Source organism: Salmo salar, chromosome ssa12 (genome assembly GCF_905237065.1).
Source record: "Salmo salar chromosome ssa12, Ssal_v3.1, whole genome shotgun sequence".
Classification (NCBI taxonomy): domain Eukaryota; kingdom Metazoa; phylum Chordata; class Actinopteri; order Salmoniformes; family Salmonidae; genus Salmo; species Salmo salar.
In genome coordinates this window covers 89,001,914-89,014,761 of record NC_059453.1, presented here as the reverse complement: position 1 = coordinate 89,014,761, position 12,848 = coordinate 89,001,914, and positions in this window count along the sequence as shown.

Genomic DNA, 12,848 nt, shown 5'->3' with positions numbered 1-12,848 from the left:
TCTACTATATATAATGAACTGTAGTCTGAACACAGCTAAACTAATCCTCCTCTACTATATATAATGAACTGTACACAGCTAAACTAATCCTCCTCTACTATATATAATGAACTGTACACAGCTAAACTAATCCTCCTCTCCTATATATAATGAACTGTACACAGCTAAACTAATCCTCCTCTACTATATATAATGAACTGTACACAGCTAAACTAATCCTCCTCTACTATATATAATGAACTGTACACAGCTAAACTAATCCTCCTCTACTATATATAATGAACTGTAGTCTGAACACAGCTAAACTAATCCTCCTCTACTATATATAATGAACTGTACACAGCTAAACTAATCCTCCTCTACTATATATAATGAACTGTACACAGCTAAACTAATCCTCCTCTACTATATATAATGAACTGAACACAGCTAAACTAATCCTCCTCTACTATATATAATGAACTGTACACAGCTAAACTAATCCTCCTCTACTATATATAATGAACTGTAGTCTGAACACAGCTAAACTAATCCTCCTCTACTATATATAATGAACTGAACACAGCTAAACTAATCCTCCTCTACTATATACAATGAACTGTACACAGCTAAACTAATCCTCCTCTAATATATATAATGAACTGTAGTCTGAACACAGCTAAACTAATCCTCCTCTACTATATATAATGAACTGTACACAGCTAAACTAATCCTCCTCTACTATATATAATGAACTGAACACAGCTAAACTAATCCTCCTCTACTATATATAATGAACTGTAGTCTGAACACAGCAAAAATAATCCTCATCTACTATATATAATGAACTGTAGTCTGAACACAGCTAAACTAATCCTCCTCTACTATATATAATGAACTGTACACAGCTAAACTAATCCTCCTCTACTATATATAATGAACTTAACACAGCTAAACTAATCCTCCTCTACTATATATAATGAACTGTACACAGCTAAACTAATCCTCCTCTACTATATATAATGAACTGTACACAGCTATACTAATCCTCCTCTACTATATATAATGAACTGTACACAGCTAAACTAATCCTCCTCTACTATATATAATGAACTGAACACAGCTAAACTAATCCTCCTCTACTATATATAATGAACTGTACACAGCTAAACTAATCCTCCTCTAATATATATAATGAACTGTAGTCTGAACACAGCTAAACTAATCCTCCTCTACTATATATAATGAACTGAAACAGCTAAACTAATCCTCCTCTACTATATATAATGAACTGTACACAGCTAAACTAATCCTCCTCTACTATATATAATGAACTGTAGTCTGAACACAGCTAAACTAATCCTCCTCTACTATATATAATGAACTGAACACAGCTAAACTAATCCTCCTCTACTATATATAATGAACTGTACACAGCTAAACTAATCCTCCTCTACTATATATAATGAACTGTAGTCTGAACACAGCTAAACTAATCCTCCTCTACTATATATAATGAATTGTACACAGCTAAACTAATCCTCCTCTACTATATATAATGAACTGTACACAGCTAAACTAATCCTCCTCTCCTATATATAATGAACTGTACACAGCTAAACTAATCCTCCTCTACTATATATAATGAACTGTACACAGCTAAACTAATCCTCCTCTACTATATATAATGAACTGAACACAGCTAAACTAATCCTCCTCTACTATATATAATGAACTGTAGTCTGAACACAGCTAAACTAATCCTCCTCTACTATATATAATGAACTGTACATATCTAAACTAATCCTCCTCTACTATATATAATGAACTGTACACAGCTAAACTAATCCTCCTCTACTATATATAATGAACTGAACACAGCTAAACTAATCCTCCTCTACTATATATAATGAACTGTACACAGCTAAACTAATCCTCCTCTACTATATATAATGAACTGTAGTCTGAACACAGCTAAACTAATCCTCCTCTACTATATATAATGAACTGAACACAGCTAAACTAATCCTCCTCTACTATATATAATGAACTGTACACAGCTAAACTAATCCTCCTCTACTATATATAATGAACTGTAGTCTGAACACAGCTAAACTAATCATCCTCTACTATATATAATGAACTGTACAAAGCTAAACTAATCCTCATCTACTATATATAATAAACTGTAGTCTGAACACAGCTAAACTAATCCTCCTCTACTATATATAATGAACTGCACACAGCTAAACTACTCCTCCTCTACTATATATAATGAACTGTAGTCTGAACACAGCTAAACTAATCCTCCTCTACCATATATAATGAACTGTACACAGCTAAACTAATCCTCATCTACTATATATAATGAACTGTACACAGCTAAACTAATCCTCATCTACTATATATAATGAACTGTAGTCTGAACACAGCAAAAATAATCCTCATCTACTATATATAATGAACTGTACACAGCTAATTTAATCCTCCTCTCCTATATATAATGAACTGTACACAGCTAAACTAATCCTCCTCTACTATATATAATGAACTGTACACAGCTAAACTAATCCTCCTCTACTATATATAATGAACTGAACACAGCTAAACTAATCCTCCTCTACTATATATAATGAACTGTAGTCTGAACACAGCTAAACTAATCCTCCTCTACTATATATAATGAACTGTACACAGCTAAACTAATCCTCCTCTACTATATATAATGAACTGTACACAGCTAAACTAATCCTCCTCTACTATATATAATGAACTGTACACAGCTAAACTAATCCTCCTCTACTATATATAATGAACTGAACACAGCTAAACTAATCCTCCTCTACTATATATAATGAACTGTACACAGCTAAACTAATCCTCCTCTAATATATATAATGAACTGTAGTCTGAACACAGCTAAACTAATCCTCCTCTACTATATATAATGAACTGAACACAGCTAAACTAATCCTCCTCTACTATATATAATGAACTGTACACAGCTAAACTAATCCTCCTCTACTATATATAATGAACTGTAGTCTGAACACAGCTAAACTAATCCTCCTCTACTATATATAATGAATTGTACACAGCTAAACTAATCCTCCTCTACTATATATAATGAACTGTACACAGCTAAACTAATCCTCCTCTCCTATATATAATGAACTGTACACAGCTAAACTAATCCTCCTCTACTATATATAATGAACTGTACACAGCTAAACTAATCCTCCTCTACTATATATAATGAACTGAACACAGCTAAACTAATCCTCCTCTACTATATATAATGAACTGTAGTCTGAACACAGCTAAACTAATCCTCCTCTACTATATATAATGAACTGTACACAGCTAAACTAATCCTCCTCTACTATATATAATGAACTGTACACAGCTAAACTAATCCTCCTCTACTATATATAATGAACTGAACACAGCTAAACTAATCCTCCTCTACTATATATAATTAACTGTACACAGCTAAACTAATCCTCCTCTACTATATATAATGAACTGAACACAGCTAAACTAATCCTCCTCTACTATATATAATGAACTGTACACAGCTAAACTAATCCTCCTCTACTATATATAATGAACTGAACACAGCTAAACTAATCCTCCTCTACTATATATAATGAACTGTACACAGCTAAACTAATCCTCCTCTACTATATATAATGAACTGTAGTCTGAACACAGCTAAACTAATCCTCATCTACTATATATAATGAACTGAACACAGCTAAACTAATCCTCCTCTACTATATATAATGAACTGTACACAGCTAAACTAATCCTCCTCTACTATATATAATGAACTGTAGTCTGAACACAGCTGAACTAATCATCCTCTACTATATATAATGAACTGTACAAAGCTAAACTAATCCTCCTCTACTATATATAATAAACTGTAGTCTGAACACAGCTAAACTAATCCTCCTCTACTATATATAATGAACTGCACACAGCTAAACTACTCCTCCTCTACTATATATAATGAACTGTAGTCTGAACACAGCTAAACTAATCCTCCTCTACCATATATAATGAACTGTACACAGCTAAACTAATCCTCATCTACTATATATAATGAACTGTACATAGCTAAACTAATCCTCATCTACTATATATAATGAACTGTAGTCTGAACACAGCAAAAATAATCCTCATCTACTATATATAATGAACTGTACACAGCTAAACAAATCCTCCTCTACTATATATAATAAACTGTAGTCTGAACACAGCTAAACTAATCCTCCTCTACTATATATAATGAACTGTACACAGCTAAACTAATCCTCCTCTCCTATATATAATGAACTGTACACATCTAAACTAATCCTCCTCTACTATATATAATGAACTGTACACAGCTAAACTAATCCTCCTCTACTATATATAATGAACTGTACACAGCTAAACTAATCCTCCTCTACTATATATAATGAACTGTAGTCTGAACACAGCTAAACTAATCCTCCTCTACTATATATAATGAACTGTACACAGCTAAACTAATCCTCCTCTACTATATATAATGAACTGTACACAGCTAAACTAATCCTCCTCTACTATATATAATGAACTGTACACAGCTAAACTAATCCTCCTCTACTATATATAATGAACTGAACACAGCTAAACTAATCCTCCTCTACTATATACAATGAACTGTACACAGCTAAACTAATCCTCCTCTAATATATATAATGAAATGTAGTCTGAACACAGCTAAACTAATCCTCCTCTACTATATATAATGAACTGTACACAGCTAAACTAATCCTCCTCTACTATATATAATGAACTGAACACAGCTAAACTAATCCTCCTCTACTATATATAATGAACTGTACACAGCTAAACTAATCCTCCTCTACTATATATAATGAACTGAACACAGCTAAACTAATCCTCCTCTACTATATATAATGAACTGTACACAGCTAAACTAATCCTCCTCTCCTATATATAATGAACTGTACACAGCTAAACAAATCCTCCTCTACTATATATAATGAACTGAACACAGCTAAACTAATCCTCTTCTACTATATATAATGAACATTAGTCTGAACACAGCTAAACTAATCCTCCTCTACTATATATAATGAACTGTACACAGCTAAACGAATCCTCCTCTACTATATATAATGAACTGAACACAGCTAAACTAATCCTCCTCTACTATATATAATGAACTGTACACAGCTAAACTAATCCTCCTCTACTATATATAATGAACTGTACACAGCTAAACTAATCCTCCTCTACTATATATAATGAACTGAACACAGCTAAACTAGTCCTCCTCTACTATATACAATGAACTGTACACAGCTAAACTAATCCTCCTCTAATATATATAATGAACTGTAGTCTGAACACAGCTAAACTAATCCTCCTCTACTATATATAATGAACTGAACACAGCTAAACTAATCCTCCTCTACTATATATAATGAACTGTACACAGCTAAACTAATCCTCCTCTACTATATATAATGAACTGTAGTCTGAACACAGCTAAACTAATCCTCCTCTACTATATATAATGAACTGTACACAGCTAAACTAATCCTCCTCTACTATATATAATGAACTGTACACAGCTAAACTAATCCTCCTCTACTATATATAATGAACTGTATCTCACAGCTAAACTAATCCTCCTCTACTATATATAATGAACTGAACACAGCTAAACTAATCCTCCTCTACTATATATAATGAACTGTACACAGCTAAACTAATCCTCCTCTAATATATATAATGAACTGTAGTCTGAACACAGCTAAACTAATCCTCCTCTACTATATATAATGAACTGTACACAGCTAAACTAATCCTCCTCTACTATATATAATGAACTGTACACAGCTAAACTAATCCTCCTCTCCTATATATAATGAACTGTACACAGCTAAACTAATCCTCCTCTACTATATATAATGAACTGTACACAGCTAAACTAATCCTCCTCTACTATATATAATGAACTGAACACAGCTAAACTAATCCTCCTCTACTATATATAATGAACTGTACACAGCTAAACTAATCCTCCTCTACTATATATAATGAACTGAACACAGCTAAACTAATCCTCCTCTACTATATATAATGAACTGTACACAGCTAAACTAATCCTCCTCTACTATATATAATGAACTGAACACAGCTAAACTAATCCTCCTCTACTATATATAATGAACTGTACAAAGCTAAACTAATCCTCATCTACTATATATAATAAACTGTAGTCTGAACACAGCTAAACTAATCCTCCTTTACTATATATAATGAACTGCACACAGCTAAACTACTCCTCCTCTACTATATATAATGAACAGTAGTCTGAACACAGCTAAACTAATCCTCCTCTACCATATATAATGAACTGTACACAGCTAAACTAATCCTCATCTACTATATATAATGAACTGTACACAGCTAAACTAATCCTCCTCTACTATATATAATGAACTGTAGTCTGAACACAGCAAAAATAATCCTCATCTACTATATATAATGAACTGTACACAGCTAAACTAATCCTCCTCTACTATATATAATGAACTGTAGTCTGAACACAGCTAAACTAATCCTCCTCTACTATATATAATGAACTGTACACAGCTAAACTAATCCTCCTCTCCTATATATAATGAACTGTACACAGCTAAACTAATCCTCCTCTACTATATATAATGAACTGTACACAGCTAAACTAATCCTCCTCTACTATATATAATGAACTGAACACAGCTAAACTAATCCTCCTCTACTATATATAATGAACTGTAGTCTGAACACAGCTAAACTAATCCTCCTCTACTATATATAATGAACTGTACACAGCTAAACTAATCCTCCTCTACTATATATAATGAACTGTACACAGCTAAACTAATCCTCCTCTACTATATATAATGAACTGAACACAGCTAAACTAATCCTCCTCTACTATATATAATGAACTGTACACAGCTAAACTAATCCTCCTCTAATATATATAATGAACTGTAGTCTGAACACAGCTAAACTAATCCTCCTCTACTATATATAATGAATTGTACACAGCTAAACTAATCCTCCTCTACTATATATAATGAACTGTACACAGCTAAACTAATCCTCCTCTCCTATATATAATGAACTGTACACAGCTAAACTAATCCTCCTCTACTATATATAATGAACTGTACACAGCTAAACTAATCCTCCTCTACTATATATAATGAACTGAACACAGCTAAACTAATCCTCCTCTACTATATATAATGAACTGTAGTCTGAACACAGCTAAACTAATCCTCCTCTACTATATATAATGAACTGTACACAGCTAAACTAATCCTCCTCTACTATATATAATGAACTGTACACAGCTAAACTAATCCTCCTCTACTATATATAATGAACTGTACACAGCTAAACTAATCCTCCTCTACTATATATAATGAACTGTACACAGCTAAACTAATCCTCCTCTACTACATACAATGAACTGTACACAGCTAAACTAATCCTCCTCTAATATATATAATGAACTGTAGTCTGAACACAGCTAAACTAATCCTCCTCTACTATATATAATGAACTGAACACAGCTAAACTAATCCTCCTCTACTATATATAATGAACTGTACACAGCTAAACTAATCCTCCTCTACTATATATAATGAACTGTAGTCTGAACACAGCTAAACTAATCCTCCTCTACTATATATAATGAATTGTACACAGCTAAACTAATCCTCCTCTACTATATATAATGAACTGAACACAGCTAAACTAATCCTCCTCTACTATATATAATGAACTGTACATAGCTAAACTAATCCTCCTCTACTATATATAATGAACTGTACACAGCTAAACTAATCCTCCTCTACTATATATAATGAACTGAACACAGCTAAACTAATCCTCCTAATTATATATAATGAACTGTAGTCTGAACACAGCTAAACTAATCCTCCTCTACTATATATAATGAACTGTACATAGCTAAACTAATCCTCCTCTACTATATATAATGAACTGTACACAGCTAAACTAATCCTCCTCTACTATATATAATGAACTGAACACAGCTAAACTAATCCTCCTCTACTATATATAATGAACTGTACACAGATAAACTAATCCTCCTCTACTATATATAATGAACTGTACAAAGCTAAACTAATCCTCATCTACTATATATAATAAACTGTAGTCTGAACACAGCTAAACTAATCCTCCTCTACTATATATAATGAACTGCACACAGCTAAACTACTCCTCCTCTACTATATATAATGAACTGTAGTCTGAACACAGCTAAACTAATCCTCCTCTACCATATATAATGAACTGTACACAGCTAAACTAATCCTCATCTACTATATATAATGAACTGTACACAGCTAAACTAATCCTCATCTACTATATATAATGAACTGTAGTCTGAACACAGCTAAACTAATCCTCCTCTACTATATATAATGAACTGTACACAGCTAAACTAATCCTCCTCTACTATATATAATGAACTGTAGTCTGAACACAGCTAAACTAATCCTCCTCTACTATATATAATGAACTGTACACAGCTAAACTAATCCTCCTCTACTATATATAATGAACTGTACACAGCTAAACTAATCCTCCTCTACTATATATAATGAACTGTACACAGCTAAACTAATCCTCCTCTACTATATATAATGAACTGAACACAGCTAAACTAATCCTCCTCTACTATATATAATGAACTGTAGTCTGAACACAGCTAAACTAATCCTCCTCTACTATATATAATGAACTGTACACAGCTAAACTAATCCTCCTCTACTATATATAATGAACTGTACACAGCTAAACTAATCCTCCTCTACTATATATAATGAACTGTAACACAGCTAAACTAATCCTCCTCTACTATATACAATGAACTGTACACAGCTAAACTAATCCTCCTCTAATATATATAATGAACTGTAGTCTGAACACAGCTAAACTAATCCTCCTCTACTATATATAATGAATTGTACACAGCTAAACTAATCCTCCTCTACTATATATAATGAACTGTACACAGCTAAACTAATCCTCCTCTCCTATATATAATGAACTGTACACAGCTAAACTAATCCTCCTCTACTATATATAATGAACTGTACACAGCTAAACTAATCCTCCTCTACTATATATAATGAACTGTACACAGCTAAACTAATCCTCCTCTACTATATATAATGAACTGTAGTCTGAACACAGCTAAACTAATCCTCCTCTACTATATATAATGAACTGTACACAGCTAAACTAATCCTCCTCTACTATATATAATGAACTGTACACAGCTAAACTAATCCTCCTCTACTATATATAATGAACTGTACTCACAGCTAAACTAATCCTCCTCTACTATATATAATGAACTGAACACAGCTAAACTAATCCTCCTCTACTACATACAATGAACTGTACACAGCTAAACTAATCCTCCTCTAATATATATAATGAACTGTAGTCTGAACACAGCTAAACTAATCCTCCTCTACTATATATAATGAACTGAACACAGCTAAACTAATCCTCCTCTACTATATATAATGAACTGTACACAGCTAAACTAATCCTCCTCTACTATATATAATGAACTGTAGTCTGAACACAGCTAAACTAATCCTCCTCTACTATATATAATGAATTGTACACAGCTAAACTAATCCTCCTCTACTATATATAATGAACTGTACACAGCTAAACTAATCCTCCTCTCCTATATATAATGAACTGTACATAGCTAAACTAATCCTCCTCTACTATATATAATGAACAGTACACAGCTAAACTAATCCTCCTCTACTATATATAATGAACTGAACACAGCTAAACTAATCCTCCTATATTATATATAATGAACTGTAGTCTAACACAGCTAAACTAATCCTCCTCTACTATATATAATGAAATGTACATAGCTAAACTAATCCTCCTCTACTATATATAATGAACTGTACACAGCTAAACTAATCCTCCTCTACTATATATAATGAACTGAACACAGCTAAACTAATCCTCCTCTACTATATATAATGAACTGTACACAGCTAAACTAATCCTCCTCTACTATATATAATGAACTGAACACAGCTAAACTAATCCTCCTCTACTATATATAATGAACTGTACACAGCTAAACTAATCCTCCTCTACTATATATAATGAACTGTAGTCTGAACACAGCTAAACTAATCCTCCTCTACTATATATAATGAACTGAACACAGCTAAACTAATCCTCCTCTACTATATATAATGAACTGTACACAGCTAAACTAATCCTCCTCTACTATATATAATGAACTGTAGTCTGAACACAGCTAAACTAATCCTCCTCTACTATATATAATGAACTGTACAAAGCTAAACTAATCCCCATCTACTATATATAATAAACTGTAGTCTGAACACAGCTAAACTAATCCTCCTCTACTATATATAATGAACTGTACACAGCTAAACTACTCCTCCTCTACTATATATAATGAACTGTAGTCTGAACACAGCTAAACTAATCCTCCTCTACCATATATAATGAACTGTACACAGCTAAACTAATCCTCATCTACTATATATAATGAACTGTACACAGCTAAACTAATCCTCATCTACTATATATAATGAACTGTAGTCTGAACACAGCAAAAATAATCCTCATCTACTATATATAATGAACTGTAGTCTGAACACAGCTAAACTAATCCTCCTCTACTATATATAATGAACTGTACACAGCTAAACTAATCCTCCTCTACTATATATAATGAACTGTAGTCTGAACACAGCTAAACTAATCCCCCTCTACTATATATAATGAACTGTACACAGCTAAACTAATCCTCCTCTACTATATATAATGAACTGTACACAGCTAAACTAATCCTCCTCTACTATATATAATGAACTGTACACAGCTAAACTAATCCTCCTCTACTATATATAATGAACTGTAGTCTACACAGCTAAACTAATCCTCCTCTACCATACATAATGAACTGTACACAGCTAAACTAATCCTCCTGTACTATATATAATGAACTGTACACAGCTAAACTAATCCTCCTCTACTTTATATAATGAACTGTACACAGCTAAACTAATCCTCATCTACTATATATAATGAACTGTAGTCTACACAGCTAAACTAATCCTCCTCTACTATATATAATGAACTGCACACAGCTAAACTAATCCTCCTCTACTATATATAATGAACTGTAGTCTGAACACAGCTAAACTAATCCTCCTCTACCATATATAATGAACTGTACACAGCTAAACTAATCCTCATCTACTATATATAATGAACTGTACACAGCTAAACTAATCCTCCTCTACTATATATAATGAACTGTAGTCTGAACACAGCTAAACTAATCCTCATCTACTATATATAATGAACTGTACACAGCTAAACTAATCCTCCTCTACTATATATAATAAACTGTAGTCTGAACACAGCTAAACTAATCCTCCTCTACTATATATAATGAACTGTACACAGCTAAACTAATCCTCCTCTACTATATATAATGAACTGTACACAGCTAAACTAATCCTCCTCTACTATATATAATGAACTGTACACAGCTAAACTAATCCTCCTCTACTATATATAATGAACTGAACACAGCTAAACTAATCCTCCTCTACTATATATAATGAACTGTAGTCTGAACACAGCTAAACTAATCCTCCTCTACTATATATAATGAACTGTACACAGCTAAACTAATCCTCCTCTACTATATATAATGAACTGTACACAGCTAAACTAATCCTCCTCTACTATATATAATGAACTGCAACACAGCTAAACTAATCCTCCTCTACTATATATAATGAACTGTACACAGCTAAACTAATCCTCCTCTAATATATATAATGAACTGTAGTCTGAACACAGCTAAACTAATCCTCCTCTACTATATATAATGAACTGTACACAGCTAAACTAATCCTCCTCTACTATATATAATGAACTGTACACAGCTAAACTAATCCTCCTCTACTATATATAATAAACTGTACACAGCTAAACTAATCCTCCTCTACTATATATAATGAACTGTACCACAGCTAAACTAATCCTCCTCTACTATATATAATGAACTGAACACAGCTAAACTAATCCTCCTCTACTATATATAATGAACTGTAGTCTGAACACAGCTAAACTAATCCTCCTCTACTATATATAATGAACTGTACACAGCTAAACTAATCCTCCTCTACTATATATAATGAACTGTACACAGCTAAACTAATCCTCCTCTACTATATATAATGAACTGTACACAGCTAAACTAATCCTCCACTACTATATATAATGAACTGAACACAGCTAAACTAATCCTCCTCTACTATATATAATGAACTGTACACAGCTAAACTAATCCTCCTCTACTATATATAATGAACTGTAGTCTGAACACAGCTAAACTAATCCTCCTCTACTATATATAATGAACTGAACACAGCTAAACTAATCCTCCTCTACTATATACAATGAACTGTACACAGCTAAACTAATCCTCCTCTACTATATATAATGAACTGTAGTCTGAACACAGCTAAACTAATCCTCCTCTACTATATATAATGAATTGTACACAGCTAAACTAATCCTCCTCTACTATATATAATGAACTGTACACAGCTAAACTAATCCTCCTCTCCTATATATAATGAACTGTACACAGCTAAACTAATCCTCCTCTACTATATATAATGAACTGTACACAGCTAAACTAATCCTCCTCTACTATATATAATGAACTGAACACAGCT